At 42.7% G+C, this 27,122-nt stretch overlaps 2 long non-coding RNA genes across 2 annotated transcripts in view; both read left to right on the forward strand.

Moving 5' to 3' along the window:
* Positions 1 to 27,122, forward strand: part of LOC147908588 (uncharacterized) — a 198,818-nt gene that overhangs the window by 49,640 nt on the left and 122,056 nt on the right. The gene's annotated exons all lie outside the window — the stretch shown is intronic.
* Positions 1 to 27,122, forward strand: part of LOC147908589 (uncharacterized) — a 42,029-nt gene that overhangs the window by 7,203 nt on the left and 7,704 nt on the right. The gene's annotated exons all lie outside the window — the stretch shown is intronic.

Raw genomic sequence — 27,122 nt, forward strand, 5'->3', positions numbered from 1 at the left:
AAGTACAATAAGTGGGAATTATTTGAAAATTGATGTAAAAAAGTGAGATATAATGCACCTATATGTTGTCACCTTTATTATTCATTAAACTGCGTTAACGTTTATGGGTTCAAACGCGAAGTGAGTCGACAATGATTTCGTCGCACCTGCTTGAATGCTGTCCAATTCTATTACTTGAAACGCCATGACAATAGTATGCTCCTTAGCGTCCCGTGGCCTTGTCCAGCTCTTCAGGGTGATAGTGTCAGGACCCGCAGCCCTACGGGCTTGCTCTGGTGGAAACAATTGCTGCCGCGGGGCATCATTTACATCATAAGCAATCATAATGATCGAATTTTCGGCGAACGACGATGATCCAACGAGTGGAACGAGGGGAGCCAATTCAGAAGTGGGTACCCACTTACCGGCTGTACGAACTATGCGCTCGCGAGAGAGGGACTCTGACCCTCCTCCACCTCTTTCGACCCCATAGCTTCGGGCTACCTGCGCCCGTTTATATGAACTGGCATTCATTCTTCCCCCCTCCCCCTCCTCCAACTCTTTCTCTTTCGCTCTTTTTCCTCTTTAAATGTCCAGAGGAGCATTTCGAAAAAAGTAATTCTCCAAAAAATTTTGAGCATAAAAGACGGCATCCTATCAACTATCTACTCACGAATTATATGTTTAGTTACCTTCACAATACGCAATGCGTTGAAATAAATAACGTGACACGTGGTGATCCGTCGTCCAGTTCAGCATGTTAAAACAATCTATCAACTGTTCGTCCACGATTATTAACATGCAACGTCGTATACGAGCGAGCGGGCGAACGAGTGAACGTCCACCTAAAACGGCATACGAGTATTTTCACGTACCGTTAATGGGAAGTTACTGCGAACCGGCGCAGGCGGCGTGCTTGAAAACGCGGGTTCAATTTCCTGAGCGCGCACGAGCAGAACGATGTTCCGGAGGACGTTCACTTCCAGCCGGCGATAATATAAGGAATTCACGCGGGCTATTTGCGCTTTAAACGGCCGAGAAATTCGCGAAGTAGCCAGCTTAAAAATCGTTCGCACGAACGCAAATGATTTCTATCCTTCCTGGCGTGCTTCGATTTTCGAATTTCAGAGGAATCTCCCTCCCGTCGCAGGACGAGGACAAGAGAGTTGTAGAGAACGGTGTGACGACGGCAACGTTGCCGGTGTTTTCCAGACCAGGGTTTACCAAAGACGGTAAGAGCTCTGTTTTGGGCTTTGCCAACGCGCTCGCTCGCTCTCTCCGTATATACGACTGGACCTATCAGTATGCGGACCACGAAACGTGGTCGGAGGCCCCCTCGTCTTCCTTGTCCCTCTTAACCTCCTTCTTCGTCCCATGGAACCTCCCTCTCCCTATCTCTCTTTGACAAACATCGCGTCCCTCCGCGTTTCTCCTCTCTTGCTCTCTGCTCCTATTTGTCTCTTCTCTCGTTGCTCTTCCTCTCGCTTCAGCAACGTGAGAGGCGAAACGTAGGCTGTTTCGGAGAGAGTGTTTCCACTGTAATGCCGAAACAGTATTGATTGCAGCCCGCCTAGCTAAGTTCCTACTGCCGCTTACTGCATCTAACGCTCACACGTAAAGCCGCGCGTATTTTCGCATGACTGCCTCCGAAGACAAACGAAATTAACTATGCATATTAACTAACTGTCATCGGACGTGCGGCGCAAATATCGAGCAGTTTCTCCCTCCTGGCTGGATGTTATCGACTTATCGCGCATTGGCTTTTGCTCGATGTTCTTAACGACCTATATCTTACGAAATAACTTCTAGATTCTCCTATCCAGGCATAATTAAAGAGAACAATCTTGAATCTTTAAAACGGTGCACGTTGTTCGATACGCGTCCATTAATATCGACAAGCTACGATCATACGATTCGTGGAATGGTTCGCTCGCAAATCTGTTCTCGGTCGGTCATGACGGCGAGGCGAAAATCGTGCCCATCGTCCTGGACCGAAATTGGTTGGAGGGCCGTACTAAAGGGTAGTAACGATGTAACAATGACCCGGAAAGGGTAGTAGTCGGCATCGCTGACTCGATGGGAACGGCAATTCCGTCTTCGGGAAAATGGGGTTGCCCTATCGTGACTCGGCAGATAATTAGACGGGTAATCGAGATGGTCGAAGTTCCGAAGTATTACGGTAGTCTGCAATTTAATATAGGCTGGCAGGTCTGTCTTCCTAACTCGTTCTTTAACAGTGTCAATGACCCACCCACCCGAAATGTTATTGTTCATGTATAGATTACAGAATTTCTCATTATTACAGATGTAATATCTTGTTAAAAACACGTAACTAATTTTTTTGTTTTTTTTTTGTCGCATGGATAATTGGTGATAAAATTTTTTGATCTATAAAATCTCTGCTATGTTCAGAATTCTTTTGAAAATATTAGAACAATCACCATAAAAATATATCAAGACACTATCGCTGATAAATCAGGTTCGACAAACTGCCATGGACCTCGAAGGTCTTGACACGACCTTCGACACTCGTCCTAGAATGGTCATCCCGCTCGCATTTTTCCCATAAAAATAGGGTGTATGGAGTTCAGTGGGTTTCGTGTGACTCTGCGAAGTTTTTCGAGGGTTTGGTGACATAATGAGGCAGATCGATTGCTAAGTGCATTACCATTACAATAGTGGAGACCCCCGGAGACGCCTATGCTTAACACAATTGACGACGGGAATTTCGGAAGAAAACGGGAAAAAGCGGGAAACTATCATCCAAGGAAAAAGGAGAAAAAAGAAAGAGAGAAAGAGAAAAGAGAAAGAGAGCGCGGTCACACCAACGGGCTTATTAGTCAGCAATGTGATCTATTTGCCCTGTACTCGCATAAAGAACCTACATTATTGTGCCACTATGTTACGAAGGAGGGCGTTATTGCCCAACAGGGACCTCCAGTTAGGCTCCTACTACCGTGGCGACGTATGGTGTACGGTTATGGGCACCGTTCTTTCTCTCTTGTCTCGTTCTTCATTCTCCTCCATCATCGACCACCCGCGGGGTCTCGCTAATATGCCGGTAATATTTCCTCCATTCCGGATATCGCTTTATTATTTCCTGCCGGCACGCCACGGTTATCGACGATGAATTCTACATATGAAAAAAATAGCGTGAGAAATTTTCAAAGCCACGCGAAATGTATATCACGGCATCTGTATTAAACGCACAACAAAAAATCAGTCTTCTCTTACTACATAGATCATATATAATATTTTTGCATTGGACTATTCTTATTATATATTATATTTCATTTTAAAATAAAAAAATTTGCAAATATTGGAAGCTTTACAAAAATGTTAAAGTACGTTCTTATGCATTCGTCATTATACTGCCAAGACCAGTGGTTGCACTTAGCGACACCAGAAATAATTTAGCATCGTTACAGACACTGAATGCCGTTAATAACAGGATGGCGATACGGCCTTCATCCTCGACACTCCGTACTATTGTCGATTTTGGTCGTTCAGCGTGGTAGGCATTGTTTAGTATCCCGCGGATTCTCAGCTCTGTCTGACTCATAGCATCGGCTTCCATCCGCCTAACCGAATCGAATCGTCCGTCTGTCGACTCGCTCGTTTTGGTTCTCGCGCCTTCGGTCTTGCGAATGACAATGACGTCACATAATATACAAGGAATTTTCATTGTTCTCGACACGATACTGAGTGACGCGACTTTTGCGCGAAATTTATAGAAACAAGATACGCTCGATATGATAGATCTTAGCAAAAAAAAATGCTATATTTCATTTTGTATTTGATATAACTCAGAACTTTATAGTTTGTCAGAGATTTCAGTAGACGATCAGTGATACTTTCAGTATTATTTCGGCAGAAGGAAAGTTCGGCTCTTGGCTTATCACGCAAACTTTGACGGAGGCACGTCGAGAAAGGGGCGAGGCTCGCGGAGCAGCGAAACGCTTTCGGAAAATCCATAGCGTCAAGGAATATACAGGGTTCTGCTGTGGCGGAACACAATGGCGCGTTGTAGAAAGGTAGGGTGATAAGAGGAGCGAGCGAGATCGTTGGCTGGACAAGAGAAAAGAAAAGAGAGAGAAAGACAGAGACGCGGGGAGAGCTTGCGGCGTCGGTCTTTGCCCCGAGTACGTGCTTCGAGTGACAAAGCTTTCAGCATGGAGACCGACCGACCGACCGACCGTACGAACGCCAGAACGATACGATGCATCAAGGTCCTCGACGATCGATAGGCAGGTTCTACTCAACCTGGACTATCGTCGCGCGCGCCGCTCTTTGCCTCTATTTAATGTCTCAGGTAACTATCCGTGTTCGTTTGTACATTGCGAGATTTTTTCTTTGCAATCTCTGCACGGCAAGCTTAATAAAAATATTATGTATATTCAGCGAAAACTTCGAAATTATCTTCGAGCATGACAACAATATGTTTTAATTTTAATGTTTGAAGATCTGCGGCATTTCTCTTCACACAGATGCAGAATAAAGTCCTTATCAAGATGTAATTTTATTGTGATTTATGGTGACTTTCTCTTTTAAAAAATGATATCTCGATTAAGCATATGATTCTCCTTGATAGTCAACAATGGCGGATTAAGGGGGACCGCTGGTAGGTGTCGGCAGATCTGTATCTGACTCCATCGAGCTGGTCGCGCCCGCTCTCAGAAGCGTAAAATGAAATTTGACAGATCAGACTGAAAGACTCTCGCTCTCGGTTTCTCTATCCCCGTTGACAATCCCCCTCTGCCGCCCCCATCTCAGGTCATCTCACTCTTCTTATCACCCGGCAACTTCGAGAGCTGCAAAATGGCGTTGGTGCACTCGTCCCCCGGGTTTCCGCACCTTCGGGGTGCCCCACGGGCATCACCGTCCCTCGCGCACGTTACCCCTCCCCCCTCTCCATCTCGCTTTCTCGCGGCACCCCATTTTATACGATTCTCTTTTATCTGTTGCCTCCCTGCCGCCACCGCCGCCAGTTATGCTCCCTCGGGGGCATCCGTTGAAGCGGGTCTCCTTAGTTCCAACCCGACACCTTTTTACAAATACATCACACGGCCTTCTGGCCCTTCGCCACGTCTCACTCCGGGCCTCTTCGTATCGTATCGCTGTCCCATCGTAACGCTTCGTTGTGTCGGAAGTGCATAGTGGGTGCTCCATTTGCTTAAACACATCAACTGTTTTAGGCTCTCTCTACTCTCACTCACCTCGCTCAGCAGGTATAACATACTGTAACTACGTGAGCTTTAAAGGATACGGAGACATTATCGATGACGAGTTAATTATAATCGATAATATATACGTACGCTATATTGAATACCTATAGGATATATCTTTTAATACAAAATTAATATAACAGTGTATTTAGTAACCTGAATGAACATTTTTCTTTCTTTTCGTTCAATGTCGATGAACAAAACGAGTAACATTATTGCGCAGCGGGAATATCGTGATGCGATTTCGTCAAAACCTAACGAATTTTTTTCTTCTCGTCTTGCTCATCGACATGAGTAACACCCCTGTTCATCGACATGAGTAACATAATCTACGATCAAAGTACGGGAACGTCATCATCCGCGTTGACGATCGTCACCCCGCCTATCTCCTTTCTCGCGTCCAAACATCCGATCGTGTGACAGCTGTTCCCGCATCGGAAACCAAATTATATGCTCAAAGGATCGCTGATCTCTATTTAGATTCTTATCTCTCGCGCCGTGACGCAACGTGGAGATGTCACCGAAGCATCCGCAGTGACCATGATCGTCATTGGCACCTCGTTCCCTGGATATTATTGCTTATAGCACATGATAATGGAACGTGGATAGGCGTCCGATTTCCAGAGCGATTTAGTCGTGTCTCTTTGAAAGCACAGATAGCATCTAATGGGGATATAGTGTACATCAGGTCATGGGTACTTGCGTAAATAGCAGACTAGATCCCGAAATCTCGAGACGAGCTCATTTATTTCAACATCGTGCAACAATCTTTATAACGGAAGGAAGTGAAAATAATAATTTTCAGCGAATTTTCGCTTCTTTCCTGCAACGCGTGCACCAATCGCGTCTTCTTTTCTAATCGTTTCATAAGATATCGCACAATTTTCATTTCTTTTTCACAGTGAAAGATCGTTGTGGCATACGACGGCATCACGGATGATCCGTAAGTGGCGAAACGAGAAAGAAACGAAATGCTGAAACATAAAATTGAAAAGTTTGACGTACGGCGGTTTATGGGACTTTTAGAACGTAGTAAACTCATGCGTTATTCCTCCTTCCGCAAGCCGTTATATTTTTCTTCCCATAGTTCGTGGACACCCCACGGTGAATTTTTGTTGCCATGCTCGTTGCCGGAGTGTTTGTCGCTCAAACGAAATCTTTCCCCTCTCTTTTCCGACCTCTTTCCCGTTTTTACTCTCTTCAACGTGAGTTACCGCTTCGCCACTTGCGCGATGATTTATCACGAGCTACCGCCTCCATTTCTCGATTGAGATTTACTATACTTTCGAATTTCAATTTAATCTTATTCGTTTACGTTGGATTTACATTCTCTATAATAACTATTATTGCTTCTCTCATCATTGCAAGATTTAATAACAATTTCATCATTACGTTAACACATTAATAATAATTTATAATAGATAAACTATATACAAAAATTACAATAAAATTAATATAAAAATACAATTTGTATTTTATCGTTGTATTTTTTACATTTATATATAGTTTCTTCTTTATAATCATCTACTTCGTAAGTTTATCATTTAAACAAAAGAAGTCTGTTTTTAAAATCTTGTTTTGCTAAAGCTTTTGCTAAGCAAAATATATAATTTATTATTTCATTATGTATTGTGTGTGTGTGTGTGTGTGTGTGTGTGTGTGTGTGTGTGTGTGTGTGTGTGTGTGTGTGTGTGTGTGTGTGCGTGCGTGCGTGCGTGCGTGTGTGTGTGTGTGTATTTCTTGCTTCAAATATAACACATTTAAACGTCATTATAATGAGTTTCTCATCCTGTAAGGATTAGAACCTGTTCAGAATAAATTTTCGATAATTAGCATGGAACGCGGAAGTAGCGACAGCAAAGGTCCGTGTGGCCCTTCGATAGAACCTTCGCGCAAATAAAGAAGTTGTTCGGCATTCCAAACTCATTGAACGCTCGCATACCGAGATCCCAGAACGGTTAATTATCCGAGGATTTTTCGACCGTACCCTACCAACACCGAAGCCGACGAAGCGTGGGCCTAAGGGGTTAGCAATGAACTTCGACTCGGTAATGAAGCGCTCCCCCTCTTTGCCTAAACGAGTCGTCGCCTGCGCTTCGGATATATTTTATTGCGCGACCGGTCTGGTTTATTATCGCCACGGTTGCGCGCGATCTCCATCTCACTTTCGTCTGTAACGTCTTCTCACCCTCTACACTATAGCTCCACCCTTTGAACAAAGTGCAAGAGAAAGAGAGAGAGAGAGAGAGAGAGAGAGAGAGAGAGAGAGAGAGAGAGAGAGAGAGAGAAAGCATTAGGCGGTTCTGCCTAGATCAACCCTTCCTCACGCCCGACAACGACGATTCCAACCCTCGGAAAAACAGTGACGCTCAACGAGCCGTGCTGTTGCGCACGACTTCGAGCGATATAAAAGAGTTATAACCGTACGTCTTAATTCTGGAATACCACCATAAGAAACACTTTCAATTCACCTGGACATCTGGTTGAAATTCTGATGCATCGAATTATCGTGACATTTATACAAACAAGATAATTTCTCTTAATAAGAAAATAATCTTAGAGACATATACATCTGGTACTGCGGTTAAAGTAAGCATGCTGTACTTTTAATTTATAGTTAATAGTTCTCTCATTCATAGCATATCGCGAGTTAACGGAGCGTCCGATCTCGCATCGTTAACTTTTTAAGTGTGTATGCGGTAACTTTTAAACGAACTTACATCAAACGAATTATCCATAGAATATGAGAACCGGCGGCTTTTAACGGCACGAGCTTAAAACTATAATGCGCCCTAATCCGGCAATATCTCATGCTGTCTTGCGGGATTCGTCGCTCACGCACAACCGTCCCTATTTAGTGGATCATATATATTATACCATTCTCATCGGCGGATCAACCCCTCGTCGAAGACATTTTATCTTTTGCGATCGCGCACAGAATAATTCCAGAATAGATCGTCACGAACGGACTTATATAATATAAAAAAAAAATCGTCACAAATTTTGGTTACGGATAAATTTATTTGCGGTTTCTTGCTCAACATTTTCACGTTAACCTTGTAACACAAAGTGTTCGAAGTAATCAAAATCCAACGTTTGCCGAGTGTGAATAGTCACAGAGGAATAGAAAGAGGAGAGGGAGGAGGGGGGAGTAAGAGCGTCGTCTTAGCACCGCATCGGCATCTGTTCACGAAGGAATTACGACGTAACTTTGTCTCCCAAGATAGCGCGACGGTTCCTCTGGAGCTGAGTGTTACCCAGGATAGAGTGTAGGAGACGATGGAACTGTTGGGTTATGGGAGAGAGAAAGAGAACGGGGGTACGAAGGTTACGAAGGAGATGGAGTATAATCGAGAAAGACCGAGAGATGAAGGCGAGAGAGAGAGAGAGAGAGAGAGAGAGAGAGAGAGAGAGAGAGAGAGAGAGAGAGGGAGAGAGTACGGGCGACCGGTAAGCACGGGAGTGTGCATGATGGGTGAGGCTCCTCCGAGGCTTGAGTTTCCATTGGGGTTGGTTCTTGCGATATAAGCTCTCGGCAGCCACAGCATCGCCACCCATCCTGGGCCCGCCGCTACCCCCCCGACACCAGAGCACCGACAGAACCTCGCGCCACCTCCTGCCTCCCGTATCACCACGCAGTTCGCCCGCAGACCCCTGCGAGACATACAGCATACCCACTATCACCCACAGATAGTGGTGGTTCGGGTCGTCTCTCGGTGTGCTATGGGGTGTCGCGAGCCTCATACATATTCAGCGGATGCATCACCCTCCACCCACATTCACCCCTCCCCCTCTCCCTCACTCTGTACTCTCCCGTCCTCGCCCCCATGCTCGACCTCCACCCGAACCGCACCGGTCATCTATTGCCCCGGTGTCCCCGAGGACTCGCGTCATGCCAGATGCGGACGAAACTTTCGCCGGCCACTCGCTAAACTCGAATTACGGAGCAGTTTTCGAGACCGATTGATGTTTAGGCGTTTTATCAAAACCGAAAAGCGCCGCGGGAGCCGAGAGGCAGGCCGGCTGGACGTTCGCGTTAACGCTTTGTCGTTCAACCGATAGGCTTCCGAATCTCATATCTGCTGTTCCACCTATTCCCTATTTCGAACTCCGCACTCGCGACAGATCGATACGCAAACATATAGATCAACATCATCGTAAATAACGATATTAACAATAGGGACACAATGTTCATTTTATATTTATTTATATATTATATTTGCATTAAACATTTTACAGCGAATATCTGCAAATATTATAAAAATGAAATATTTCTTATATGTATTCTTCGAGGTGGCACATATTATATAAAAAAAATATCTCTTACGCATATCAATCTTTTTTTTTTTCAAGTCTCATTATTGGTGCAGTATGCACTAATGCGAGATATCTTTTTCCCGATAAAGAAAAAAAAATGCTACGTACCTATCCCGCCATGAACGAAGTGTTTAACGGCGGCCGCATAAATATTTACACGCGTCGCGATGTTTTTAGCCCGGGCGCAGAATCGAGATTACATCCAAATACATATGTAACAGTTCGCAACGATATTAGCAGCATTGCAGTATTTATGAAGCGAAGTTACGCCGAGTGATTTCCATCGCGCAGCAACAAATTCCTGCCCACTTCGCATTAAACGGACAGCGATGACGTATTTATAAAACCCACTTGCCGAATTTCCTCCCAACGAACTTTTTAAGCTAACTCTTGCGGTTACCACGTACAAACGTTTATTCCAATGAACGCAGTCTACTGTGCCTAGGTGAAATCTCTTTCGCGCTTAACGTATTTAACTCACTCGCGAAATTTCCATTTTACTATCCTATCCAACAGCCATGGTACCGCAGTGAAGTGGACAAATCCCAATATCGCATCGACCGCATTTTCGACCGTGCGTTTACGAATTATCCCCGATCGTCGATTCATATATACGTGGACAAAATTCGACACGACGAACACGCGTCGAACGACGCTTGCTTACAACGCGCTCGATGGCGCCGAAGTGCGCAAACGCGATTGCTGACATCCGACGCGACAGAACGGCCATTTACATAATAATCCGAGCCGCGGGAACGACACGTAATTGATATAAATACACCGGGCGATGATGGTACCGACAGACGTACGGCAGACTGTGGCCGCTGGCCAACCTATGGTATCCATGGACTGGCTCCGCATAACTTAGCATAAATAATAAATAATATTGTAAACGCGCGTGCCCCGGTGTTAACGCATGTGCGTCATTAATAGGCACATCCTGTCCCTTTCTCTCTCTCTCTCTCTCTCTCTCTCGCGCGCGCGCTTTCTCTCTCTTTTACTTCTGTCTTCTCTCGCCATCCTGTTGTTCCCTCCTCTCGTTCTCGATTCGCGCACTAACTCCACGTACATAGTATTATACTATATACTTATGTGCATGTACCTGCCAGCTCGCGCCTGTCTACCTTTGCCATCGACGCGCCGTCTCGCCGAGTTCATCGCCACGAGCACGTACTATACAATTCGTGGGGACGATTTATGCACCTTCGATGTATGCTCATCAAATACAACAATCGCCCAGACGCCGCAACGTTTGTTAACAGAAACTATCAAAATCATACTAAAATAGAGATCTATATTTAAATTATAATAACAAACTATAGATTTTATTATTCTACAGGATACTATTGCTTAAGAATTTATTTGTCAATTTTTTAAAGTTACGTGCTGCAAAAAGTAACAGAAAACTTGCTTGCTGTGCTGTGAGAAGAATTATTAACTACGGATCTCAGAAACGTACATCACGAATTATGAAAAATACATTATTCTTCGTAAATGATTAATAATGTTCGTATCGATCGATTTTCTATAAAAAAAAAAGGTAAATATAATCTGAAATATAACTAGTTTATCGCTGTATCGAAAAACAAGTCAGGAAACTAGCGATAATTTAGTAATAGAGGAAAAACACTCGTTATAGTATATTTATGTTCAGTAAGTCACCTATTTGTACCAAGATAATATATCGTTTTAAATACATAACATTATGTATCGCATACATTCGATGTTCAAAATGTCGACCAACGTTTGCATTCTCGAAAATTTTCAGATGGTTTTTATTTAACAAAAATTTGAAAATTGATCATTTCCGCGAAAACACTTAAATTCCAAATGACAAATAATTATATAGCTATTATTCACTCATATTATCAGTATTTCGTATAAAATACGCTACTTCTAAAGTGTAGTACACATCCGAGGATACGTATCTTTACGAGAGCGTACCAATGATACGGCTCGCTATACTTTGTCATTAAGCCGATTACGTCTAGTTCGCTGGATAGTCACTATCCGTATGTGTTCTCACTATCCGATAGAAACGGGTTCTACGCCGCAAGTCTCGCCGATAGGCGATTTCGTAATACATTATAGTGCTTCCGAAGCTGTTAAATCGCGCTGTACGCAAACTGCCGCATCGTCTCCACGAACTTGATCGCTCGATCGCAGGTAGCTTGTTCTTCGTGGTGGTTGTAATGATTGAGGAGAGAAGCGTCCGGTAGCCGGGTGTGAGTAACCGGGTGTCTCTTTCGCGTGTAACCGAATAGCGATGCTAATCTTGTCGCGGTACGTGGATACATGGAACGAGAGAGCCCTGCGTGTCTCACACCCATCTAGACCAGAGTTCCAGTTCACGTTCCAGGGCCGGAGGCGGCGACAACGGCGATGGTGGCGGCGGCAGCGTCGCTCTACCCGGGTGTTCGCTTCCAGTCCTAATACCCTTTATCGCGAATTAAGATGTTGTCGGGGTATAGTAGCCACTCGTTTTCCCTTTCCCCGAATCGACGGAGTCGATTCACCCAAAGTACCCCGCAGGTAGCAACACGCATACGCATGCACGCACATAAATCCAACATGTACGCGTAGGTGAATAACGAAGGCATGCTTAAGCGTTACCGGGAAGAAATAATGAGCGAGCGCGGCGCCACATCGGGCAGCGAGACGGATCGTTCGCTGAAGATAAGTGAAGATAGAGGTACGTAATGCCACGCAGCTTCTGCTCGTCCGAGCGGAATGTAAAGCGGTTCGGAAAATGTAAGGGATTAGACAACTCCGCAGCTTTCCATCTTACCGGCGGATATATATTATTACGTCCGCGCGCTGTACTTATATCTACCAGAGAAACTTCGAACGGTTTCGCGTCCCTACGCGATAGTAGTCTCCATGGCTCATCGATCGTACCGATTTATAACGAGCAGCCGTATTCGCGGCGAATGCATTGGTACTATTGGTAGCGAGCATTGCATCATTGCTATCGTCTTCTTTCGCGCTGTCGTGCAATCGGGAAACTCAACCTCCCGCGATACAGGCATCATATATCCCGCAACCTTCCCCCGTTGCATCCCCGACGTAAGTGCCAAGGGTCGTTGATGCACGAGGTCCCATTACTTCCTGGCACGCCGTAAATAACCGGAGCGGTATTTGCGTGCTGCGTAGTAAACATTCAATAAACGACCGAGATCCGTTTATGGGAATGCATAATATGCCAGCGGAAGGTCGACGACGTACCGAGGCAGTTTTTCGGCTCGAGATCACAATCCACTTCCAAACCGTTTCTCGAAGAGAAGCCAATGCGGGGTCCAAGCCGAATATTCTACGAAGGGAGCTAACTGCGACTACTTATTCGCGCGAAAGAGCCTGGCACGGAAAAACGAAAAACGTGCGAGGGTCTCGGTGTCGCCAAGTTTCTGTATATATGTACGCGCGTCAGTCCGTAACTTAGGATAATGGCACTCCCAGTAATATCTGCATATCGGTTATCGGTCCTGCCACGGCTCAGACTCTGCCCGTCCTTGTCATACCTTCGAAAATCGCACCCAATTTCTAAAGTCGCGAAATAGTGTACGTTGATAGTCGTCCAAAACTTTAAATATTATATTTGGTTATAGAAATCTATTGGTTATAACATAACTCTCTTTATTAGTAGAAATATTTATTTCATTATTTAATTTTAAAAAAATGAAAAAAGAAATGTACAATTAGAAATGTTAAATTTTACACAAGAAGGTGGAAAATCTTGTTTTTTGGAAGATCTTGTTTTTTTCTTCGTTGATAATGATCTCAAGTGTTAGTCAAAATGTTCGATTGTAAAGCAAGTCAAATATAATTTATCTATACATATGATCAATTTGTGCATTAAATACCGTACTGAACTCTTATTTGCCTGAATTTCCTATATTATATTAAATTTTAATTTTACTTCATGTGTATGAGACATTTGATAAAATCGGTGAACGGATGCGGAACGATCGCGATGGCAACTATACGCTACACATGTCATTAGAGAGTAATTATTGATCTAATTATCGATACTACTGGGACAACGTAATTTCTACGTCGGAACAAATCTTGTAGATTCGCGATCGAGAAGCTTCACGCGCATATCGATTAAACCGGAACCCAGTTAACTCGAACGCTAACTCAAAGTCAGATTCTGCGATTTCTCAAGGTCCGTCTGCAATCTCTGTAAGTCGATTTCTTTTCGTCTCGGCCGAATGTACCTGTGATAGGCGATCGCCCGGATGCTAAGAAGATTGCAGGAGCGAGCAATTTATCCACGATCGCCCTGAAGGAACCGATGATCCATGAGTGGCCCGAAGCTACGAGTAATCCGGTCGGTAATCAAGAATCGTGGCGTCGCCGATCGGAGTCGGACTGCGCGGACAGGTTTATCAATGCATATTGGAAACAAGTTGGCCGTTAAGAAACGAACCAGCAGAACGCGGCTGATTCAGTTGACGATGCTCGATCTTTCCCGTAATATTTTCCCCCTTTCGAAGATCGGTTCATTCTCCACGCTCAGTCTCTCTGCGCATGGCGGCACACGCGCCAATGGTTGTCTGAAATATGCCGTGCGTTGTGAGTTAGTTTAATATGCAAATGGCGAGAGAGATAACGGACCGATCCGCGAAGAGTGGAGAAGGCTAAGTCGTGATTCCGGTAGCCGTGTCTTCCCAGCCCTATGTGTCGCACTCCTCTTTCTTGCTCGCTCTTCGGCCTCCGGTTTTATCAAGCGACCGTAGAAGATGAGGAACTGCAAGCGCAGAAAGAAAGAGAGAGAAATTGAGAGAGTGCAAAGAGGAAAAATGCGAATCTCGCTCGCTCGCTCCCGATGAGTGAATTGAGAGATAAGAGGCCCACGCTTAGCCCCCCATGAAAGCGCAGGGACGCATCTTTCTGCAAAACTTAATAATTTAAGAAGATTTGTATTGAAAAGTGTTTTTTTGTAAATATTGATTTCTAAAAAATTTTTTGAGATAAAATAATTGCTTGAAAAATACATACATCTTGTTTAACTGTGAAGCTACAGAAGATAATAAACTTCTGAAAAAAATATTAATTAAATCAATAAAAAATCCAATAAGAATGGCATTTTGATGATTTACCAGAACATTTTTTTTTAGTGTAAAGTTTAACGTTTCTTCGAATATATATTAACATATCTCTATATCTGAGTGGTAATCTGTAAATGAAATTATATATTGATTTCAATATTCGTATACGCGTACGCGCACGCAATGCAAAACTCAGTTAATAAACCTATTCGACCCATATAAACTTCATCCCGTGCAGAATACGGAGGCGAGAACTCTCAGCAAGAGCCTACATCCCTGGCTACTTAATCCTGTAATGGTCCGAAGATGCGAGCGTATCGTACGGAGGTGAATCTACTCTCCGCCATTTCACAGTGATGGTAGTGGCAACCTTCGTCCTCTTCGCCTCGTTCTAGCATCACCAAGTCAACTGCGAAGCGTTTCAAAGATGAAAAGCGAAGAAGCAGCGATCGTTGTTGTCTTCATTTCCATCATCCTCGTTGTTTTCTTCTTCTTCTTCTTCAGCGTTCGCTTCTCAGAGAGAAAGAAAAGAAACTGTGACGTTGTGGTCCAGCATCAATGTTCACCGTGACCTCGGTTGGATATTCGTCAGTGTATGTCGGTGTAGGTGTGTGTGGGAGACACGAAGGGGCCAAGGGGGTTGGGAGCTAAGGTAGGTAAGCGCTTCATTAGGCCGCGAGAGCTCCCTAATTACACACGGCCTCATTAGCGGCTTCCATCCTCCCTCGCCTGCGCTCGTCTCTCCGCACTACTCTGTGCCACCTATATACGTGTATCCTCTGAAACCTCTTCGTCCTCTCTGTGCTATCTCTCACTCTTCGCATATATATATATACACACACACACACACACACACACACACACACACACACACACACACAGAGAGAGAGAGAGAGAGAGAGAGAGAGAGAGAGAGAGAGAGAGAGAGAGAGAGAGAGAGAGAGAGAGAGAACGTCAAGCACAAGCCAGACGGAGAACGAAAGAGACAAGTCGAGGGAGTTAGTGATACGTTGATGGAGCCAGAGGGAACGGAGAGGAGAGACCAAGGGAGCTCGAGGGAGCCACAACGCCGTGTTCGTCGCCGCAATGAGGTTCCCGACAACCGACCGCGTCTCTCTGTGTCTACCTAAACGAGCCAACAAACCGCCAAATGCCATCTGATCCCTCTTCCGAACATGGAGAAATTACTCGTTATTCTGACACAAGCCTGATAAACGTCGAAATTAATACTAATCAAATTTTTCAATCTCGTTATAATATTCAAATTTATAATATTTTAACTATCTGTTTGCAATTATATTTTTACTTCCTCCATCTAAGTTTTTTTACTGTCCTAAGCTTTTAAAAAAACGTGAAGAAATTTAGGATTATTTTTCAACATCTCTCTTACATTATTAAATTATTTTTTAAAATATTTTAGCAGGGAAAATTGAATTCCATTTTCCTTTATTTCAGAGAAATTTTGTCAAGGAAGACTCAAATTGTAAATGAAAGGTTAAAATATTTCACAAAATATTACAAATACAAAATTAAAAAATTATGATTTAGATAATTAAAAGCAATTTAAAAATAATTTACTTCCGACACTTAAATAAATAATGACTTTTGCAAATGTCATGTTTATACCCGCATCAAACGAAAGTTAATGTGAAATGCTATTACGTGACTTTGCTGAGACAAGTAAAACGAGGAAATGAAATGTTTACTGAGTTATAGAATTTCGAATCAGCAATTCGAATTAATTAACACTTCTTTCTCTCTCTCTCTCTCTCTCTCTCTCTCTCTCTCTCTCTCTCTCTCTCTCTCTCTCTCTTTCTCTCTCCCCTCCCTTCTGCGTTCCTCTAGGATCTCGGAAAAAAAATAAAAGTCATTCCGTCATCCTATGTGCAAACGTAATTCTATAGGTTCAATATCGCTGGACATTCCGGTAACAGGCTTCTCATTATTTATGCATTTAAAAGGGTCCTCCCTAATACAGGCACAACCCTTTCCTTGTAGAAGGATCAAAAATAGCTTCGGAACCACCCTCTCTACGCGTCCGACTGAAAAGGGTTCGTCAAGCGGCTTACCGCCGCAACACCCCCGCGTCTCCACATAGGTAAATTTAATCGTCACTTAACGCGTCATTAAGATCCTTCAAATCACTAATTTAAAACAGTAAATGCATCGACATCTCTTTATCGCAAAATTGAAGTGCTAACTTTTCTTTAAATAATATAACACGGTAAATTAATAAAATGACATCCGATATTATTAAATTCTTCGCTGCTAGTGCGGATTAGTCAAATTTCTGTTCACATTAGTTATAAATATCTCATACATACTATTAATTTTTTAATATAACGTAATCAAATATTATAAGGTGAAAGAAATTTATTATTCCCTCAGATAATACAATTACATTTTTAATAATGAAAAAAAAACTCGCAGATAAACAAATCGAAAATGGATTAGCGAAATCATTTTTCCGATCAAGCCTCACTGCGGAATGACCATTTTTTGGCCGTGCCGCCGGCGGCAAGAGCGCGCGAGCGGGAGAAATCAACGGCGCAAAGCCAAATAACACCGGGGGCAGGTACACCTGGTCATTCCGTTTCCCACTGATTGATGCGTGTCGTCTGATGCGGTCGGTCGGCTGCGCAGCCAGTCGCTTCGCCCAGTCCCGCTGGGGTTGAATGCAGTGAATCGCGCGGGCCTTCGCCGCGGCGTTCCGCCGCGCCGGAAACGGTCCATCACACGACCACGTGACCACGTGACGGTCTGGCCTTTGTTCCACGCGATCATTAGTCTGTCAATATGCCCAAACGACGCTCGCCCTCTATACGCTTCTCCTCTCGTCTCTCCCCTTCTCGTCGCCCCCTCCCGCGACGTATATACGTATGCGTTACCTATCTACACAATGCACCCATTGTCTTCCACACGCGTGCATTATACACCCCCATTATGCACGTGGACGCGTGCGTATTCGCTTACCTGCGCACGCATACACGCACGCACGTATGCACGCATACGCGGCATACCTAAAGCCTGCTCCGGTATCCAGCGTGATGAAGATCGCGGAAGATATGGAATGGACGTTAGGGCCCTCATCATGATAGAATTCGCAGATATGGACATACTAGGATCCCGATATAACGTAAGGATAATTGGATACGTCAGATTAATGGTGAATACATTTATGTAATAAATGCAATCGCATAATAATAATATTATACATAAAAGTATAGTCCATATAACATGCTTGCTCAAGACTACTCAAGAAGATCAATTTCAGAATGGCGACGTATTATATGCGACTGCTCTGTCGGCGCGCGATTCACGCCAGCCCTTCAGCTCGCTGAAAGATCCGTAAATCACATTCCGGTTCATTGGATAATCCGGCGGTGTTAATGTTCCTGCGTATCCCGTTGACACATACCTCCCGACCCGTCCTCTTTCTCGTCCTATTTCCCTCCGTACGTCTTCCATTCAAGCTCTTCGTTTTCCTTCTGTCTTCGGATGCATGCCAGCTTTCTCCGATGATCCCAAAGGCACCCTCTACGCGTATCCATCTCCAACGCAACGCGTCGCACCGAAGTAGGGAAGAGAGGCGGGAGCCGGAGCTAAATCCAGATATATGATGCGCGGCCGTGACATGCAAATCTGGTCAAAGCCCGGTGCCATTACGTTTTCAAATCTTTAAAGTGTGTTTAGACAGCCGACGAACGGTGACGAGCTCTCTCGAAGATTGCTGCTATGCTCTCAGGCGATCTCGAAAGATCGATCGTCGAACCAACGCACGTCATCCTCGTCGTCTAAATTTCGATCGCAGAAAAGAGAGTGTTCCAGAACGAATACGCATGAAGCAGTCCACTAACGTATTTTAAAATCAAATGATGTTTGCATTAAAAGTTAGTAGCACATTTATTTTGGAATGCCGAAAGAATAAAAAATAAAGTTTTATCTATAAATATACGATGTATTTTAATACATAAGTTTCTGAAAGAAACAAGATAGTCATAAATTTCTAAAATTACAATTTTTTTAAATGATACTTCCAGAAATAAAATGTACATTAATAAAAATAAATATATAACTTTCTGATATTTTCTCATGTCTCATACCAATTATCTTGAAATAAAGTGCATTCAGTTTAAGTTCTGACAGTTACTTATCACGAACCAAAAAAAATTAAAGATCAAAATTATAACGTTAAAAGTCAGAAGCAAGAATCGCGAAAATTGAAGTATTGTTTGAATGATACTGCAATACAACGCAATATACAATCCTTTTTAATCATCAAGGACAACGATCAAGCGTCGAATTGATGATTTACGTTGATTGGAGCACGGCTATCGATGCGAGAGGAATCGATGCTGCGCGATTGTTGGAGACAAGTTTTTGTCGAGACGATCGTGGTTTACTCCGACTCTTGATCCATGGAGCCGAACGAGCAGAATAGTTTACAGGAACAAACGGCGAGATCGAGCTTCGCGTGATGTTTATACTTTATAGCAGGTCCAATTAATGCCATGTAAAAATTTGGCGGATTTGAGGATGATCAACACTCATTATAAATTGCTAGTCGTTCGTGGGATGTCCCTCACGCGAGGTAGAGACCTTGTGAGGTCAAATCTGTTGAAGTTTAATGAGTTTCTAGTTGACAAAGATACGTGTTGTTCAAGGCGAATCGTGCTCATCCAGATGTCACTCGAAATGCCTGATAAGAAAACTGGGCCGTGATCTGGCCCGGTTTGTTTTTACTTGTCCTCTCCTCAATCAAGCATTCGATTCCGTTCGATTCATTGGCCTCGCCGATGGATCTTATCGATCGGCGAACGATCGAAGACAAAGAGACAAAACGATCATTTCGTGGTATTTCATTTCTTGTCCCGGCTCCGTGGACGTTCAGCCGAACGACGAGTGAATCGATAGCAATATCAAGGCAATGTCTATGTATCATTGTCTTTGTCAAGAAGGAAAATTAACTGGTCATTGTGCGAAGAGGCCATAATTATTTATTTTTTCAAATTAATCAAAAAAGGATTATATATTTCTTCTATAAGAATTTCTATAAGAATTTCTTTTATAAGAACATTACGAAATAATAAAAAGATAATACTATTTGAAATTACATTCATAAATATTTATATAAATTTTTAATTATTTCACTAAACTACGTACTTTATTAATAGCTTAGCACTTCCGGAATTATCTCTCTTTCTCTAAATGCATTATGTCATATATTCTTACGTTATGATAAAAAACTGATTATAAATACACACATACATATATTATACAAAAACGTATTTTTATTTTTATTTTATATATTTAATATTTGATATATATTTAAATATTTACAGATAAAAAACTTTCAATATATCATCGATGTCATATAAATATTAGTGCAATGCATCTAAAAAATCTAAAAAATCTAAAAAATAGTAATGGATTTCGGAATTGTTAGTAAACTTTAATCTACAGAACTTCTGTTTTAACTAAACAAAAATTACAAGGCATAAAGCGGTTGTACAAAGAGAATTCCTAAGTCCGATCAGGATATAATCACATATGCTTCTCCCCTCTCTCCTCCCCCACCCCCCTCTCGCCTGCTTGCGGCGGCATGAAATAATAATAAATACACGGCTGACCAAGTGATATTGCGCGCTAAACTGATTCGTAAGCGTGGAAGCCACGGAACAATGGGCGCGGACTTCGCGTCCCGATGGCAAACATGGGAAAGGAGGGCGGAAAGGGGATCGAGACGGTCGGTAGGACCTGAGAACGACCGCCAACACAATGGAGACCAAGTTGGCGGTCTGACCTCCGACCTCCCGGCTGCGCACCACCGACGTCCTGCATTCGCATTCGGATTCGTTGCTTCGATTGTGTGCTAATGCTTCGTGCAGTGTCCACTATCGCGGCCTTAAGACAGCACACCGCGAGTCTCGATCTCTTTCTGTCTTTCTACGATTCCTTAGTTTCCTTCTTCTGATCGTCACCATCGCCGCACCTCAACAGATATCGATGTTTTTGGAAATAATCAACGCGAAATTCCAAAATTTATTGTACATTGTGAAAAATAACTATGTCTATATAATCCTCACTATGTTAATATCAACACTAATATGATGTGGATTTAATATTGATGTTAAATCCATACTGATATTTTTTTAGAGTATATAAGTAACAAATAATTTTTTACAAATACATATATACATATATAATATATAATTATATTTTAAATTATTATAATTATATTTATATATTATATTTGAACAATCTTTCCTCTTCGTTATTTTAATTTTTCATCAATAAAAGATATCTTAATTTTCAATTAGAAAGAGAAAAGTTACATTTCGTTATATTAAATTCGTATTGGCGTCATCCTCTCTTTATCAGACGGTTCGCAAGGGAGTGGATCGAAATCATTTACTATCGCGATCAGTTGGTAGTGAGCGAGACGTCGGTCGGGTCGAATGGATTCGATTAGCAACGGTTCGCAGCGGTACCGTCCACCATCGCCATAATCGCTCCCGGCAGGCTCATAAGTCTTACTGTACCGCTAACAAACATTACTCTGGAATTCGGATCGATTCAGAATTCGAATCTTCGCTACGCATCGCATAACAAATTCATCATGGCACTTCAATTAGAAACATAATATTTACAATAATGTTTATTATTTTAAAGAAATGTATTATAAAAAGTATTAAAAAAAAAATTAAACTTGAAACATCAATGATGAAACCTACTGAAAGTAACATTCGTTTATGTTACTTAATTGTAACAGACGTAATTATGTCATTATTTTTACTATTACTTGCTAAAAGTCATTATTTTTACTATTACTTGCCAAATCTTCATTTTTTGAGTAACTTAAAGTAATTTTTTTTTCTTCCGTTCATTTGCTTAAAAAAAAAGAGTATATGATAATTTTAGAATGCATTATAAAGCAATAATGCGTAACAGAAACACTTGGCGCTACGCATAAATGATGAAAATCCGCAATTCACTGTCGAAGCGCTCCTATATCTCTTTGTGCGCGCGCGCAAACGCGTTACTGCAATTTTCGATAAATATGATAAGCAGCGAGTGACAACGTTCAATGTGTAGTAAGGTGTATCACGAGCCAGATGCGTGTTATGCATGTCGACCGTATATACAAGAGAATGAGAGAGAAAGAAAGTAGGAGAGAGAGAGAGAGAGAGAGAGAGAGAGAGAGAGAGAGAGAGAGAGAGAGAGAGAGAGAGAGAGCCCTGTAACAATGAGATAGATCTTTCCGTAACGCAGAGGAGGGTGAACTCGGTTTCCGGTGGCCTTGCACCCGAATTTGAAACTTTCCCCGTTACGTCGGTAGCGAAACCGCGCGCGCGATGCGCGCCGTCGGGGGAGGGGAGGGGGGGCAGAGCAACTGGGGGCGGCGGGGGCGGCAGGGAGGAGTGCCGGGACGAAGGTCAGTGTCTGCATAAAACCACCCGAGGCTACAGACTGTCGGTTCTAGACTGCCGAGGCGTTTGCTATGCGGGCTGCGCAAGCCGCGGCTACGTGCCCTGCCTGACGAGCTGCGACTCAAATTCAACTCAAACTCTGCTTTCTGCATCTGCTATTCCGCTTTCCTTCGCCGCTCTCTGTGTACTGTCGCTGACTCTCTATAATGTGTTCGGCCTGCAAAGATCCATGTTGTACATGTTATCGGTGGATGAGTCCAAGAAACCGCGAATGACATGTTACGATACTATTGAAATTATCACAAAAAGTGTAAAGTAATCTTAGGATTAAAAAACATTTAGTAAACTTCAAATAAGGATTCTGTTATACAACTGTTTAAAAAGTTACATTAACAATACTAAAATACTAAAAGTATCCCAAAGTCAAAGTTATGTATTGCAAAATGCGTAACTTTTCATTATTATCAATATTTTCTAACGGTACCAAGTCTTAAAAATTATGAAAAATCAAAGAGTAACAAGGAATGTTTAAAATAGATTTAAAATTATTATTCTTTTTGAGTTCTTCAAATTACGAAAAAGAATTTTCATTGTTCGTGATGGATATCCTTGTCTCCTTGGACTGCACTTATCCAATTATCATTCACATCGCATAGGTTGATCGCATCGTAAATATAATACCGTAATAGTCCACGATTGCTCGTACGAGACTCCGACCGAGTTGTACGTTGCACATACATTTCACGTGGGACACAAGAGGTCCCAGTTGTGGGACAAGCAAACGGGGGAGGCGAAATGACAGGAGGCGGCCGTTTACCTGGCGTTACGATAATTAAATCGAAACAAAAATCTATCCGCGATACGCGGTCGTCAATCCACGCAGTCGACATTTTACGTTGCCAATCGGCCACCCTCTCGCTACAACACGTTCACCACTTCCGCCCCCGCGCTCATAGTCCCCTTCCAGATCGTCGTGTTTTTTGTTCTCCGCGACGTTGACACGGCCTGCGTACTAATAACCCGCGCACGAAAATACATTCGCTTTTCATTCGTCTCTTTTTCCTCCAATAATGACTTCGACGAGGAAATCGAGTGAGTGCTTGTAGTATCCACTATCATGTATTATGTCATAGGGTTTAAAAAATTACGTATTCATGATAAAGCGTAAAAAAAGGGCGGCAGCAATTAAGTATCAGAGATTTATATAATGAATAAATAATTTTTCCGTGTCATAATGTATAACTATCTCTAAGATTCTATTTACTAGTAGATACTATAAAAAAAACTTGTCATTCTTATTTTATAATCTAGAAATTAATTTTTAAAATACTAAGAAAATCGAAAATTTTAATTAATTAAAATTTTAAAATTAATTAAATAAAATTTCCAGTCGACCATCATCTTCCAATTACGTTAAAATTACTGCAAAACATTGTGGCATAGCATTCTAGACGCCATTTTCGGCGACACGCTCACGAGGTTAATCCCACATGCGCGTCGCGTTGCGTCGTGGGAACTGCGAATGACGCGCGACGAGTAGTTACAGTTCAACGAAAGTAAGACTCGCGCGCGACGTTGACGGCAAGAGCGCCTAACCTCGGCCCTTCCCAGCATGTTAGCGACACGGAATCAGCTGACTAGCAAAACTGACCTAATTATTATGCATTTATTCGCGCGTATTCAAATGCGCCGGGCGGCGGTGCTCGTTGTCTCGCTTGCTCGTGCGCACGTTCTATCGCTCTCCTTCGAACCAACCGAGGTACTCAGTCGTCCGACGGAACCTAACACGCGATCGAAGATCTATGTTCTAAGGACCTTACGGGATTATTAATCTCTTTAATTGTGTCGAAAAGAATTAGAATTATATCTTAATCTTTAATTTATCATTTATATCTTTCATTATTTAATTGTTATTATTTAATTATTATGTCATTGATCTTTATGCTAATAATTTCTCTTATTGTAAAAACATTAAACCTGAAATATCATAGCAATTTACATTTTTAAAAAATGCATGAATAAATTAGCAAAAGAAAAAAACATTAATATAATTATAATTACTTTATTTTTAAAATCATCGATTTAATATTGACAATACTAACTTTAGAAGATTTAATATTAGTTTCAAAAAAATTGTTGTAATAATTTTTGCAAAAATAAGAATTAATCTTTAAATCAATTTTATATCACACAAAACAATAATATTGCATTCTTTTCTGTCTGTTGGTGTTTCAAAGAATAGTATAAAATTTTTAAATAATGCTGTGAAAAAACTGGAAAAGCCAAGCTAGCTTTAAGAAATTATGACATAGACACAACATCAACAATTTACGTCCATAATTTAAAAAGATATTGTCTCGCAACAGCTTAAACCATCATCGCGTGACTATATCAAAAGTCGCCTTGACAGATGAGAATAAAACTTCATCTAAACTTCATCAAGACAATTGTAAATTGAAACGGAGATCACCGATTAAACATATCGGTTCATTTTATCGCGACATTGTGGCAACTCCCTAACCTCTCTTCCCTTTCTAATGTTTGTATCGATCGTTTTAGTGACTTATCGAACCAGGAACTTCCGACAGCAAGATCTTTCTTCGAAATCACGTTCGTGTTAATCAGAAGGAGGGCGTGCCGATGACTTTGGGACAGGTATGCCAAAACACATCGTAAACCTCCACGCGATAAACAGGCATAACATACCCTAGAATACCTACCCCGTGTCTCTACGCGTTTGCCTGCTTGCCTACCTGCCTGCCTGTCGGTCTGTCGGTCGCTCGGTCGATGCTTTGGTTTCGCCAATGGTGAGTGTACACCCGCGCTAAGCACGCACACACGCGCGTGCACGCGCCCCGCGTGTACATATGTGCACACAACGAGCGCGTCGGGGAGGGTCGCGGGAGGGCGTCTCGGCGCCATGCTGATTTGCATGCGCCGCCATGACGGCCGCCACCGTTCGAGCGGGGGTTGCACGACGTTGCGGGAGGGAGGCTCGGAGAGTTAGGGGGTGAGCATCGATCGCTTTCTCCACTCTCGCGAGCTCGCCATCTACCCCTCCTAGTCCCTCCTCTAACCCCCTCCTCAGCCTCTGCTCTCTTTGTTACTCCCTTCGTCGGCCCTTTCGTTCCTCTCTTGCTACCATTCTCTACTTCGCTTTGCCCTTCTCTCTCTCCATCACTCCGCTCATATCTATACCCCACGTTCTCTTGTCGTTCCCCTCTCTCTTTTCGTCGCACATTCTCTTTTTCACCGTTTTGCTTCTTCTTCTCCGCCCCCCCCCCCTCTCTCTCTCTTTGCGAATTGCGACCGAACAACCCAGCCTAATAACCGCCACTAATGCCTAAAACTAGAAAACTCCGCACTTTCGTCTCTGCTTTTCTCTTGTTCCACTCAGCGGTCGTCTTTTTCAATTCCTTCCAAAATTTTTCGTTGTCTTATTCTTCACAACTTGAATTTTATTACGGGCTACTGGCAAAGTTTAGCTATATCAGTCCAGATAACTTGGTTACAAGTTGAATTTAGACATTAAAAATGCATTATTTTTCCTCACATTATTTTTCCCCTAAATCGATCTTCTCTGAAATAACCGTCTACATTGATGAGCCATAATATCTCTTTGATTACAAACTAGGAGCCGCAATATATACGATCGCTTTACACAAAGATGAAACGAAGCGATGTGACGAGGGGTAAGAGAGTTCTCGTTTCAAGAAACTACGTTGGTAGGTTAGAAAAAGTGATAGAGAGAAGACGAAGGGAGAACGAAAGCAGCAACGACCTGGCGAACAACGTCCACAGCCGTCTATTTACTTATGCAACGGGCGACGAAGTAAGAGGGCGGCGATTCGCGTGGTGGGTGTAAGGGGTCGGAGCCTCGGGCTCTGTTTGTTTTCGTTGGACCACATAGCGTGATACGTTTGCGTAATGCGCTACGTCCGTCGTCCTTTCCTCCGCCATATCCTCCTCCCAAGTCTCCACCAACCCTCTTCCCCTTTCCTCTTATCGCCCGTCCTTCTGCCCGTACCGTCATTCTCCGGGGGTAGCAACGACTGCGGTGGAATCTGCCAGGCGGTAACTCATCCGCACGGCCGTATTCTCGGATATGTTTTTGCTCGTTCTCTCTCATCCGTTTCAACCCTAGTACGTCCTCTCCTTTTCTTCTTTTTCCTCCATTTCCGTACATCTCTATCTTTCTCGTTGCAGATCTGCATTTGTCCGTTTGTCCGTCCTACGTTGTCATCGTGGTGTTCATTTTTTATAGTGGTTGCCGACGTCACCGCGGGTTGACAGAAAAAAAAAGAAGTTGCTTCTGCCGCGAGAGATGCGGAATGTTTGGTTGCGGGAACCGTGAGACTATATGAATTCACAGAAATATGATGATCACGGGGATTTACTGCGATTGTTTGTGGCTTTCTCAAACATGAGAGATTCTCATGAATCATGGAGTTTATCACGAATAACAAAATGTTATTTAAAATAGAAGAGTAGACTCTATACTCTATAACAAAATATAAAAGAGAAGACTACACTCTATACTCCATAACAAAATAATTCATAAATTACTCTCTCGCTATTTGAACATTCACGAAATTGTCAGTTGTTTATAATGAGGTACATATTAATTTATGACATTAACATTAATTTAATAAGAAAACACTTTAAATAATAAACAAAATTAAATTGTGCTATTTTTCCTGATGCAAAAAAGTGGACGCATTAACGCAAACAATGCTGATTGAACACGCCTATAATAAGATAATTATGCATTTTCCTCGGTGCCTTTCGATAGAGACTGCAGACGATATCAGGCGATGACAGCAATTTGGTTGTTCCAGCACGCCTAGCAAAGCGTTCACTTCCGTTCCTTCGTCTAGTAAGTCCCGATAAATCTCGCAGAGAATCTCTATGCAAGACGGTTAATTTCATAGCGAGCTGTTGAAAACGGTAAAGAGGAAGAAAGATCTCCCCATGCCATTCCGCAAAACTCGTGTATAAGGTGCTTGAACCGGACGAACGATCGCGCAGCTCTCCCTTAGCCTCCTTACAAACGAATGGTGAGCATTCGGGGGAACGGTAAAATGACAAGCCCGTAAAACACGATCTTCTTCTTTCGAACG

The sequence above is a fragment of the Acromyrmex echinatior genome, chromosome 9 (assembly GCF_024713525.1).
Source record: "Acromyrmex echinatior isolate Ae372 chromosome 9, ASM2471352v2, whole genome shotgun sequence".
Lineage (NCBI taxonomy): Eukaryota > Metazoa > Arthropoda > Insecta > Hymenoptera > Formicidae > Acromyrmex > Acromyrmex echinatior.